This window comes from Colias eurytheme, chromosome 1 (genome assembly GCF_061535395.1).
Source record: "Colias eurytheme isolate Ceu_HAF_F1 chromosome 1, ilColEury1 Martin Lab GWU primary, whole genome shotgun sequence".
In the NCBI taxonomy this organism is placed as follows: domain Eukaryota; kingdom Metazoa; phylum Arthropoda; class Insecta; order Lepidoptera; family Pieridae; genus Colias; species Colias eurytheme.
Window position 1 is genome coordinate 2,196,563 of NC_142980.1, and position 13,892 is coordinate 2,210,454.

Consider the following 13,892-nt stretch of genomic DNA (forward strand, 5'->3'; position numbering starts at 1 on the left):
TAACTCAGGCCCCAGTACCACAGACACAATAGAAAATCTATTGTGTCTGGGACCGATCGGGCCGCTTGGGGCTCAATGGGTTAAGAAAGTTGATTTAATTGCATCATGAGAATGCTGAGAGGGCGCAGTATTAATTTGAATGTGCACAGCCTTCGTACCGTGATGTCTTTATGCAGTATAGAAAAATGAAAGCACTATAGATCGACTAGAGCCATCACTTTCCTTCCCTGGGAATATTGCAGCTTTAAGACATCATGGTAAACCCCCCAAATGATTAAAAAAGACGTTTAGCACTCGGGGACTGCCGCGGTAAAGCAATTGCATAGCATGCCTTCAAGCCACACCTCCGAGCCCGTTGGAGTGGGGAGCGTGAGGTTTTTTCGTTACGAAATTTCTCGATTCGGTCCCCGCGCTCAAAGCCCGCGATAGAAGCTAAAGCTAATGCAATAGCTTAAAAATACGGACATGAATACCTAACAATTGTTTTTTCTGAATTTTTTAATACAATTCGGAGACTTTAACCGCACAGCCACGGATGGTCAAAGTCGTTTAGAAATACAGCATATATACGAGTAATATAGCCCGTTTTATCATGTGCTTCAGAGCGTGCTTGTGCCAAATCTAACTAATAAACAACCGCTAGTAGTATTACAGAGACCTTATTCTGTTTGCAGAATACTTACAAATAATGTAACCAAAGTTTTGAGCCACGTGGGGTGGTTTGACATTTCCATTGTATGTCTTTATTGTTTATATTGTTGGCAATCAAACTAACAATTTCTTTAAGAAAACTTATAGAAAGCTTATCAAACTTGCTATTGTGTGATTGTGAAATACTCAAGTTCTTGTATTTGACATTTGTTCTTAGTACTTAATAGGTATGTACTTGTATTCATGCTTTGAAACCGACTTCAAAATGAGAGTAGAGATTGAATTTTGTATTTTTGTAACGAGTTGTGTCGGAAAATTCACTTAGGTATATAAGTATTTAAAAAAATACTTAAAAAATTAATTTCTTGTTCTTTTCCAAGAAAAAATATGCAAAAATTAAAATGGTTATTGTCGTCATAAACATTTATATTTTTTATTAATAAATAATTTTTGATATTATCTTCACCATGTAACCTATCAAACTACTGAACTTAGTTCACTGTAACTGAGTTTTTACATTCCTAAATCCATATAGTAGAATAATAACAAAAAAGCATTTATAAAGCAAACTATGGAATAATAATATTATAAAAGGTCATAAACACACAATCCTGAAAATACCCTTTGAAGTGTCAAGTAACATGATTTTCATTGAGAATTGAACGTCTCTCGCATCGGAGACGCCAGACTATCAATTTCAACTTTTCAACAACAAATTAATTTGATTGCATTTAGCAATTGTTTAAGTAGTTTTTATTTGAAATCGTCTGGTTTCTGTCTATGCTTAATGAGAATTTAAATTTTTATGCTCATCTCTTCTTCTTCTTATATATAAAAATGAATCGCAAAATGTGTTGGTAAGCGCATAACTCGAGAACGGCTGAACCGATTTCGATAATTCTTTTTTTATTATATTCCTTGAAGTACGAGGATGGTTTTTATGTAGAGAAAACGTAAATATGTACCACGGGCGAAGCCGGGGCGGACCGCTAGTCTTATATATAAAAATGAATCGCAAAATGTGTTGGTAAGCGCATAACTCGAGAACGGCTCAACCGATTTCAATATTTCTTTTTTTATTATATTCCTTGAAGTACGAGGATGGTTTTTATGTAGAGAAAACGTAAATATGTACCACGGGCGAAGCCGGGGCGGACCGCTAGTTATATATAAAAATGAATCGCAAAATGTGTTGGTAAGCGCATAACTCGAGAACGGCTGAACCGATTTCGATAATTCTTTTTTTATTATATTCCTTGAAGTACGAGGATGGTTTTTATGTAGAGAAAACGTAAATATGTACCACGGGCGAAGCCGGGGCGGACCGCTAGTTTATAATAAATATGCTGAAGCCTAAGCAAATTTTAAGGACGAAAAATGTGAAGGGAACTGTTTCTGTCTTCATTAGTCTAATTCTATTTTAAATATATATTCATTCTTTGATTGCATTTAGTTACCAATCCGTTCAAAATTCTATTAATAACAATATACAAATTATTGTAATCAATGATACCGCGGGGTGTTTATTTTACCTTTTAGGTATACAACACAACGTATTACGTAGGCAACAACTAACAAGGTTGGAGCGTTACAATATGTAGATTATATTTCGAGTAGGTACATATTGTGTCACCCCCAAACATCCCTTTGTAAGGGCTTTGAAAGGGTCCATACAGGCACCCTAAATCTAGATGGGGAGGACTCACCATTGTAACTAAAACTTATCAAATATAAAATAGGGACGTGGATTTAAAGTATCATCAATTCTTACTTCAATTCTATGTTAGAGACTTTGTATAAATTTGAGGAGTCATTAATAAAGTGAACAAGAAGAAGAATGAATAAATTGAAATTAATTGGGTAATGCTTGACCACTTTCTCGCCTAGTGGGTATAGTACCTACCGAGTATTTATTGAAATGCGCAAACACTAATGATTACTTATAATTGTTTTGCATGTAACTGAATACCTACATTAATTTGAAGACAGTTGATGATGTATCAAAACTGAATTATTTTCATAGATTAACATCATTGCGTAGGTACACGCAGAAGTAATTAACTAGACATTGCAGGAAAATTTAATAGTAAGTATACAAAATACGTAATTTTGTATGTCCCGCTAACTAAATAAATGTTAACTCATTATCAATTGTAGTTGATTTGCGACATGAGTCATTTTATTTAAATATTTTTTTAGGATTTAAAATCTAATAAAAAAGTAATAAAATGGATACCTACATATTGTCACGTTGATCCATGATATTTTAAACCTTAATATTATAGCCTTAATTTCTAGGTTACATTTAATTTCTTTAGCATGGTTTCCATCTTCTATTACTATATTATAAAGCTCAGATACGGCCACACATGGAATACCTACTGCTCACATCTCTGGGCCGGCGCGGCGCCCCGTTATACCAACTCCTTCCTCTTGATCGCGTTCAACGCAGAGCAGTTAGAATGATTGGCGACCCAAGACTTAGCGATCGGCTTGACCCTCTTGCTTTGCGACGAGACATTGCTTCACTGTGTGTCTTTTATCGCATATACCATGGGGAGTGTTCAGAGGAGTTATTCGAGCTCATACCTGCAGCGGAATTTCACCACCGCTCCGCCCGTCACAAAGCAAACTTCCATCCACACCATTTGGACCGCTGGCGAACGAGTACCGTACGCTTCTCGCGACACTTTTTACCCCGCACTACCACCTTGTGGAACAGTCTACCCCCTTCTGTATTCCCGCACGTGTATGACTTAAATATCTTTAAAAAGAGAGCCTACATCCATCTTCGACAGCCGGTAACAGCCTCACAAAGGTAATTTTGTGAGTGCTCATGGGCGGTGGTGTCACCTCATTAGGTGATCCACCTGCTCAGTTACCTGCTCTTATATAAAAAAAATGGTCTTTAATAATGTAACTACATTTAGGGAGGTCCAAGTGTCTCTTGATTTTATTGTATAAAAGTGGCCACATATAATTCGGTGCACGTTTTGCAAAAGAGGTATTTAATCTAGGAAGATGTAAGTTATTTCGTCTGTTAATTGAGTCTGGTTGATTAGATGAAGCTGTTTTATATATCCTAAGGACTGAATGCAGAATGAAAAGGCGTCTAACACGCCACACACGAACTTTACATTCAGAATAGAGTGACGAGGTTGGGAAAGGAAAGGGTTTTTTTAACATGACTATAAGTACCGATCTCTTAGCTCTTTCGAGTCTTATAAGAGCAGAGGTCGGAGCAGAACCCCAGATCAAGACGCAGTAAGTTATAATAGGTTGGCATAATACTTTGTAAAACCTCATCAGAATATCCAAAGTAACTTTATTCCGAAGGTTCTTTATGATATTATATATTAGCACAGACTAATAATAATATACTACGTATACATATTAGTTTCCTTGCACGTTCAGCAGTTACATTTATATGCGGTCGAAAGGAGAGACGTTCATCAATTAAGACACCCAAGTATCTTGTGTCATGAGATCCATCGATAGAGACACAAGAACAAAGTCCCATGCCATCAAAGGAGCTTGCACAAGTATGTATGAAAAGAGGGATGTTTTCTTTAGGCGCTGATCTAGCAGTTTTGTGAAACCTTAAAAACTTAGTTTTTTGAGTATTTAATGTGAGGAGGTTGTTGTGTAGCCATTTTGCTACTTGCGAAATACCATGCTCAGCGGCCGTTATACAATTCTTCCAAGTGGAGCCATGGAAGACCAAGGCCGTGTCATCTGCGTAACAAATCATATCAGCCTGATCAAGGGATAATGAAATTAGGTCATTGATGTATATGAGAAAAAGAGTTGGCCCAAGAATGCTCCCTTGCGGAACACCGAAAGAGACGTGTGCAGGATTACTAAGAAAAGATTCTACTTTAAGTTGTTGGGTTCTGTTTGTAAGATACCTTTGATACCAATCCAATGCAAAATTGGTATAGATACCGTGTCGAACGGCTTTTTGAGATCAAGTGCAAGCTCTTCCCTTGTCCAAGTGAGAGGAGACTAAGTTTATCAGGTGGCTAACAGCATCTTCCGTTGAATATTAGCTTTTCGGAAACCAAACTGGACATCCGCCAATAGTTTGTTAGACTCTAAGTATTTGATCAGTCTTTTACTAATACAACGTTCCAATATTTTTGAGAAAGTTGACAGTAACGATATGGGTCTATAGTTACATGGATTACTACGACTACCTTCTTTATGGATGGGGGTAATTATAGCGGTTTTCCATGGTTCTGGGAATACTCCCTTTGCGATACTTAAATTAATTATAGCGGTAAGAGGCTCGAGAATGTAAAGTGCAATTGATATAATTAGTCTATTATTCATACCATCATATCCTGGACTGCTACAACTGTTACTAAGTGATTGAATGATACAATGGATTTCATGACAATCAGTTGGTTCAATGAAGAAAGAATTTACAGGAGTGCTTTTTAAGGTTACTTTAGAAGCTAGAGACATCTCAGATTCATTGTTTTTTTAAATATAAAATATATGCCATAGAGGCCATCAGTTTCTGATAGACCTATAGTTTCTTTTTGCGAATACTGGCGCCATCAAGTAGAACAAGAGTAGTCATTCGTGAATCGTGACATTGCCAACTTGGAAAATTAAATGAAACAGTAACGAAGCTGCATTATCGGTATGCAAGTCGGTATGTATTTAATATTTATTGTATATAAACATAGATGGCGCTGCTTGTTTCTACAATATTTAATTAACACAATTTGGTTTAATTATTACTGTGTAAATATTAATAATTATTATTAATAAATTAAAAATAATAATTTTACTAGTAATCCTGAACGTCGTACGATGTCGCGTCAAACGAAATTTTAGTTTGCTAAGATTCTGGCGGGAATTTGAAAAAAATTTGAAATTATATTCCTAAAATATAAAAGTGTAAAGTAAATTATAAAATTAATATAGCGTATTAATAAAAAAATGGATGGAAATGAGGGGGGCGGCGATAACCCGCCCAAATCTAAGAAGAGACCACGACATCCGTGATGTGTGTGGTGAGAGTGACTCCCCTTTTCTACCTTTCCGTAAACCAAATTATAAAAGACTTTATCCGGACACTAACATAAACATGCAATTCAAAGGATTTGTGGAAAGTAAAAAACAAAGAAGAAAGAATGAGAAATAAAAGTCCAGTCTATTTAAATCATATATTTATTATTTCGTAATTTTAAAGGTGTGATGGCACTGAAGTTGTGATCTTCAACCAGCACAATACCGCTAATAATTTTCTCAATCACAGCAACTTTCTAATATGAAAGCATATATTCCAGCAGCTCAAATAGAAAAACTAGTATAATCAAATTTGTACCAACCAATTTATCAAATAAAGAATAATTGTTTACAAAATTAAATTGTTTAGAGTATATGAAATAATTGCAGTTAGACGATTTATGAAAAAAGTAGGACACGAGTTAGTAGGAACACAAACTATCAGTATCACATTTCTGACAAATTCCTTACTGGAGAACGTACAATATAATTTATTCTCATACAGAGTTTTTGATTATATTCCTCCTCTTCAACAATGTTACAAATGTTTTAAATTTAATCATTCTGCAAATACATATATGTAATGGCAAACAGTGATGTTCAATCTGTGCAGGTGATCACTCATTTAAAGAATGCAATAGACCAGATGAGATTTGCTGTGTGAATTGCAATGGACCTCATTAGCTATTCTATCTAAAGTATGTCCCATTAAAATGAACAAAATATAAGAGAAGAAAAATAAAATTACCCATGCTAGTGTTGCTAAGACAAAAGAAAGTACTGACTTCCCTCCTCTGCAATCACGTGGCATCCCTGTAAATAAAAATGTAAATATTGTACAATAACTAAGTCTGTAAATATTAAACCTGTATTAAAGAATGTAAATATTCACGATATAAAATTACAAATAATTGGAAACAGTGATCTACTTATGGCCCTAGTACACCAAATAGGCAATAAAAGTGATAATGAACCAATTACTTCATCCTTAATTAAAGATGTCCTCATTAAAAATTTGTCAACATAATGGATACACAAACTCATAGAACTCCCTCTTTACGTATTGCGCAATTCAATGTCCAAGGTGCAAATCACAAAAAAAATGAATGAAAAGGATATCGTTATATGTTTATTAAATGAGACATGGTTGAAAGATCATAAATCATTTCATATTTTTAATTACAATTTTTACAACAGAAATTCTAAAAATGCTCGTTTTGAAATACCTCTTTTTATGAAGATATACATACAAAATATAGCAATTAGTTTATATATAGGAAATACCACACTATCTATTCTTTGTGTGTATTGCCCTCCCTCAAGCGGACATATAAGAATGAATAGATTGCGCAATATTATAAGAGATTTACCAAAATCTCTTTTTGTGAGTGGTGATTTCAATGCACACCATATTGCTTCTATGTCTATCTACTAAAGCTTGTGGTCAAAACTTGTATGATATAATTGATGAATATGATTTATGTATTTTGAATAATGGTAGCTTCACCACCGTAAATTATCCTACACGCAATCCTTCAGCAATAGATGTGGTCAGTGTCATCACAGACATTACTATGTGCATGAAAAGATACACAATCAAGAAACATGTTAAAAAAATTTTATATAACAAAACTGATTATTGGACTCATTATACAGAAACCTCATATTCAGTCTTCCAAGACATGATAGTCAGTGCAGAGAACCCGAAGAAATCTCATGAAGAGTTCTGTAATCGGCTTGATAAACTCAAAAAAATTGTGATTCCTAGATTCACCAGGACCAACTTCAGGAGTAGACCACCAGCTCCCTGGTGGAACAGCATCTGTGAACAATCTATTATTAAATCTTATGAAGAATTGAAATTGTAAAAAAATGATCCAACCATTAGTAATTACGTTAACTATAAAAAATTATATGTTTTAAAAAAAGAACTATCAAGGAGCAAAAAAGAATTAACAGGAATAATTTCTGTAACAGTTTCAATAGAAATACTCCCGTCAGTCAAATCTGGATTGTGTTTAAAAGATTTAAGAATATCAGAATTAGTAAGTCATATAAAGATGGATGTATACAACCACTACTGGATAGACTATCAGATAGCACCAATTTGACTGACCGGGTTCAATTAGACAATCATTTTAATAATAATAATGAAAATCCGCAATCACGGTTTTTGTTGGATCCTTTTTCATGGCCTGAATTCTTAATGAGTTTACAATCTAGGAGAAATCCTTGTTTAGATGATTTTCCATATTTATTGATTAAACATCTACCTGAATCAATACAAAATTTATTTTTGAATGTTCTTTTAATCTTTGGCATAAAAAGTTAACACCAAGTTCATGGAAAACTCAATCAGCCGTACAAATAAAAACTTGCTTATTCAAACCTTATGCAATGCATAGATATGATAAGAATAAATAAAGAATAAGGATGTCATAATTTCTTACAAATAAATTTGGAATAACGTCGATGTAACTATGCTCACGCTATGCAATAGGCGCAAAGCGGCAACGTCGCAATTCATTCACAAAATTATGAAAAACATTGAAATTGTCTACGGTTAAGCCTTGGTGCTGTCATTTTGCTGACGCTCGTTTGACTTCGTCGAATTTGTTGTGAAGTTTCATCATACGATGTTCTGTTTATTTATTTTTTAAATATTTATTGGAAATAATTTAAATATATCATTAAATATGCAAGCAAAATGATAGATAACGCTATCCAATATCTGGAGAACAGAAGATAAACCCACCTTGAGATAGAGAGTTGCCAAATAACTGGTACTCAAAACATACAACTCCAGGCTTAGAAGATTTATATTTTCAACGAAAGTGTATATTATTGTGATAAGTTTAGAAATAAGTTTTATGTATGTATGGTTTGGCGCATGTTGTAAATAAATAAATCATTATAAATATCAAAAGGGTTTTTCATAATTTCGTATATTTTGACATTTCATACAAAATTTTCCATTTCAATAGGTACGTAATGAAATTATTAATTTGCTCAACTTTTTCTACTTCTCGTATTACTCTCATTGCTATTATCTCAAATTTAGATTGAAAATTGCTTCTAAAACTTGTTAAAATGTACTAAAAGATATGTTATAACTCGGTTATGTCAGACTTATACTAGGGTGGTAGCCGTAATAAGGACGGAATAGCATTAGTATGAATACTTATTACGAAGTTATACTAGGTTACATTTATTTCGTGTTTATTTGTATGATTTTTCCTTATTCTTAGTTTATTCTTTGCATAAAATGTTATAACTCGTTTATTTGTACGGCTGAATGTGTTCTACCTATACTTAAACAAGATAAACCACCTGAACAGGCTTGTTCCTATCGTCCAATTTCACTGTCATCATGTCTTTGAAAGATATTTGAAAACATGGTGAAAACTCGCCTTGATTGGTATGCAGAATCAAACAGTGTTATTCTTTATGTTCAATATGGATTCCGCAGAGGACGAAGTTGTGCTGACAGTTTCGTTTCTCTTATAAGTGATCTGAAAAATACAAAAGACAAGAGATTACACACAGTTTGTGTATTTCTTGATGTGCAAGGTGCATTTGATAATGTAGATCCTGGCATACTGGTGAAGGTTTTAAGCAATGCAGGTGTACCTGGACAATTGTGTAAATGGATTCATGATTTTCTTAATAATAGAATATTATATGTTAAGCATAACAACATTTACATGGACCCAGAGCTGTGTCAAAGGGTACTATGCAGGGTACAACTTTATTGTCTTTATTATATAATTTATATACTTGTGAGATAGCAAATATGTAAATACTAAAAATGTAAATATACTTCAGTTTGCAGATGATTTAGCATTGTACAGTTCAGATGTGAATTTAACCATAGCCATTAGTAATGTTAACATTGCTTTAAGGCAATTGAGTAACTACTATCAGCACTGATTAAATTTAAAAATAAATTCTGCTAAAAGTAGTGTAATGCTATTTGGTAAGGATTCATCACTAATCAATGTTGTTTTTAATGGTGATATTATTCCAAGAGTATTGTCCCACAAATTCTTGGGTATAATACTTGATCACAAGCTTTCTTAAAAAGAACATTAAACATATAATATCTAGAAATGCATTAAATGGTGTTAACATTTTGAGATGTCTAGCAGGTGTCGCATGGGGTGCTGATCCCAAAATACTTTCCCAAAATTTTTTAAAAATCCATAGCCAGGAGTCATTTTGATTATAGTTCTTTGGCATATTTAAATAGCACTCACTCATAAACTGGATATAATACAGAACAAAGCCTTGAGGATCATATCAGGGGCAATGTGTTCTACTCCCATAAGGGCCATGGAAGTTGAAACAAATATTATGCCTCTGTTATTGAGACCAATCAAACTTGCGAAAAGATATTGCTTAAAACTACTATCATCAAAAAAACTTCTTATTATAAATAAAATCACCTCACCTCATTTAATTAGCAGATGGTCCTAGCTGGCTAAAATGTATATGTCCAACTTTGTGCCATATTTTCCTGGAAATAAAATCTCAATGTTCAAATGTCAAAAAAACAATCTCGCTGGTCATGTTACAGTCATTCATTTAATAGTATTATACATCCAATGTCAATTTTATCTAGGTCAATTGATAACAATTCTGATTTTCTAGCATTCTTAGAAGAGAACCAAAACTATTATACAGTCTACTATCACTGATGGTAGTAAAGGTACAGATTATGTGAGAAGGGCAGTGGGTTGGACTAAAGCAAAGGGGGCGCAGGATGGATTTTTGATGGAGTTGGTGTCATTATAACACCTATTTATTATTGTTTTATCGTAAAGATTACGCTAATATAAACATGTTTTATAGGAACAACTTTTCTCTAAAATCAAAAATGGCCGAGATATTCGCCCTCAAAGATTGATGGTAGGTTGGGTTAGCCGTTAGGTTAGGTTTCTTAAAAAAAAAAACGACACAGAAATAGGAGCCCCGCGAAGCGGGGCTCCGTCGACGCGCAAAACAAAAATTTTTACAATTTGGATCAAAAAATTTCTAAGTCCTTACTTTGCGCCCCCTTTGCTTTAGGCGGACCGGGCAGTGTATGATCCCCAAAGCAATAGAACCTACTGCTCAAAGCTTTGTTCTACATCAACAGTGCTCTATTTATACAGCAGAGACATATGCAGTTTTTGAAGCTTTAAAATTGATTAGTTGTGTAAATAACTGTACATATTTTCTTATCTTATCAGATTCTTTAAGTCTTATAAATAGTCTAAAACTGATGAATCTTACTTTTAAAACGGCTAATTATATTATCTATTTTATTAAGGATTTTGTATGGCAGTTGCATAATAAAGGAGCTACAGCTGCGTTTATGTGGGCTCCCTCACATAAAGGTATTTTGGGCAACGAAATAGTGGACAAAACTGCTTCAAAACTGCTTTATTGACGTCAGAAATGTGATACATGTTCCTATGACTGATTATTATTGCGATGTAAATGTCTCGTTAAATAGTACGTGGTTAGAATTCTGGAAGGAGGATCAGAAATTTAAAGGAAAATGGTATGGAAATATTCAAGAAGATTTACAGAGAAGACCTTGGTATGATGAGCTGGATGTAGCTAGTCGTGAGTTTATCACCACAATCAACAGATTAAGATTTGGCCACAATAAACCACCCGCACACCTTGCAAGACTGAACATAATTAATAGCAATCTAAGCACTTTCTGTAATGAACTAATGAGAAGATCGGCGATATGAAATTATTATGAACCATCAACCTTATTATTTTCTTTGTTTTCATCATGGAACTATAGTCATACTGGAACCCAAACTCCTAAGAATAAATAAAAAACTGATAGAATGACCGCAAGTAACCCCTGTTTACCCCATAGGGTAGCCAGCGTGATTGTAAATTTTTCCCCTATTGACGTGCATTAAAAAATCGACTGTCAGTATTAATAGTCTATATGACATAAATCATTAATAAAATCCGCTAAAAAAATGAAATTTAAACGAGATTCATGCAGGTTTGCTTTTCCATTGAAATAACAAAGGTTTACAACTTTTAAAATGGACTGCTTATCGAACACGCTCATAATTTTTTTCCCATATTTTGAATTATGTTATGAAAATCGTTGCGCGGCAGCCCCAATTCTAGGTGTCAAATAATGTTTACTGCAAAATGGCGGATGTTTATGTTCATTTCGTGAGTTTGTTCTTGTATTTTGGAATTATTCTGAGCCAAAATTAATAGAAATGGTTGTAAATATATTGTGCGCGGTTGCAAAAGTGAATGGCATCCAGGATGTGATATTATATTTCATTCGTAAGTACAAAAAACCATGCATAAACTACGCTTCATGTAAAATTGTAGTTTAGTAATATTTCTACTTTAATTGTTGTTAAATCTGGAATAATAGATCGAAGTTGTGATTATAATGTTAATTTTGATTAGGTTTTTTTCCATTTAACATCGTTATTTGCTTATTATTAAATGTTTCATGATTGTAATAAATATTAGACTAGGGTGTCCATACTTTATAAAATTGTGTACATATATTTCGGTATGGTATTTTATATGAGGAGAAGTCTTTCTCCACTTGAGTTAGTTCAATTGGCGTGAAAGTTAATGGTATAAAAACGTTGTTTACTACTTTTATATAATGATATATTGTAAAATCAAAAACTCAAAGTACATACATATATGGTACCTACTGAAATAGAAGCACAAGACAACAGCACAAATTTTGTGTTATCTGTATCTAAATGACATTTTTTTTTTATATTTTGCAAATAATCTTCTTTTCTCTTTACAGGTTTCCGTCCAATCTAGCGGAACGTAATACATGGCTAAATATAGTAGAATTAAAAATATCCTGTTTTGAAAAAGTGAAGATATGCAACATTCATTTTAAACCCGCACTTGGCCAGTGTGGTGGATGTGGCTGTAACCTCATAGGAGGCCATGTCCCAGCAGTGGGAACGTAATATATACGTTACGGGAAATAAAATGTATGGGAGGGTTTAAAGTTACATTTTTAGATATTTCTTGTTATATTTAAAAAAAGTTATTATTGTTATTTTACTCATTAGGTAAAGTATCATATCAGTATCATAATATCGATATCAGTTTAAAGTTTTTTGATACCTGCAATAGTTACGGAATAATCACCTGTGCACACTTAACGATTACACCCTGAATATATTATATTTTGTTTTTTATTGTATGATAGGGAAGCGCTAGACCACGATCTCATATTTCAAGTACTCTTAAAACTATTTAAATACTTAAGGGTATGGAATGATAAAAATATTTTCAGTGAACCGATTTCGTTACTTTTTATTGTTATTATCTTATAATTTGCAAATTTGTAAAGGCAGTTGGCATTGTAATGATAAATAAATATTATAAAAACACATTGATATTTTACTTCATTAATTCCTCAAATGACTGGACGTAACGCCAAATTATACAGCAAAATGTTGTCATAATTTATAGCGGTCCTGTGTTCTGAAGATGCAAGACGGAAGACGCAAACATGAAAAAACGCTGAAAGGAACATTACAATTTTCCAATGTTAAATACTTGAATATCTATTTTTTATCTATTTGCAAAAATTCTACAGTAACTATATTAGAATAATAAATGCAATTACGTAATTTATTTCCGCCGTAAATCATCAACCATCAATCAATCAATAAATATAAAACTCTCCCGTTACTTAGTGACTGATAGACAACGCACAGCCTAAAATCACTGGACCTAAAGACATGAAATTTGGCACACTGTATATCTAGAGTATCCTAAAGGTGCACTTAGAAAGGCTATTCCGAAATCCCCACGGGATAAATGGGATTTTATGTTTTATGACTTCAACGAGGACGAAGTCGCGGGCAAAATCTAGTATTATAGTAAAATTTTAATACGAATAAAATTGATGTACCTATCCGTTATTTTTTTCCTTAATATCCTGAATTTTTTACATTTATACTCACCCGACGGAAATATAGACATACTATATATATTATGACTCACCGTAACTAGAAAGAGACGGAGGGGAAACGATAAGATTCAAGGTCAAATTTTTTGACTTTACTTTTTCTTAGGGAGTGTGGGTTCCATACGTAGTATATATAGTTCCATGGTTTTCATAATCTTCAACAGTCAACTGTCAAAACCATGCCAAACAGTAATCAGGCCGAATACTCTGAACACAGATAATTATATTATAAAGT

The 13,892-nt window shown here is 33.4% G+C and overlaps 1 pseudogene; it reads left to right on the forward strand.

Annotated features, from left to right (window-relative positions):
* Nucleotides 1-5,601: 5,601 nt before the first annotated feature.
* LOC149910890 (uncharacterized) lies at nt 5,602-6,697 on the forward strand (annotated as a pseudogene).
* The last annotated feature ends 7,195 nt before the right edge of the window (nt 6,698-13,892 follow it).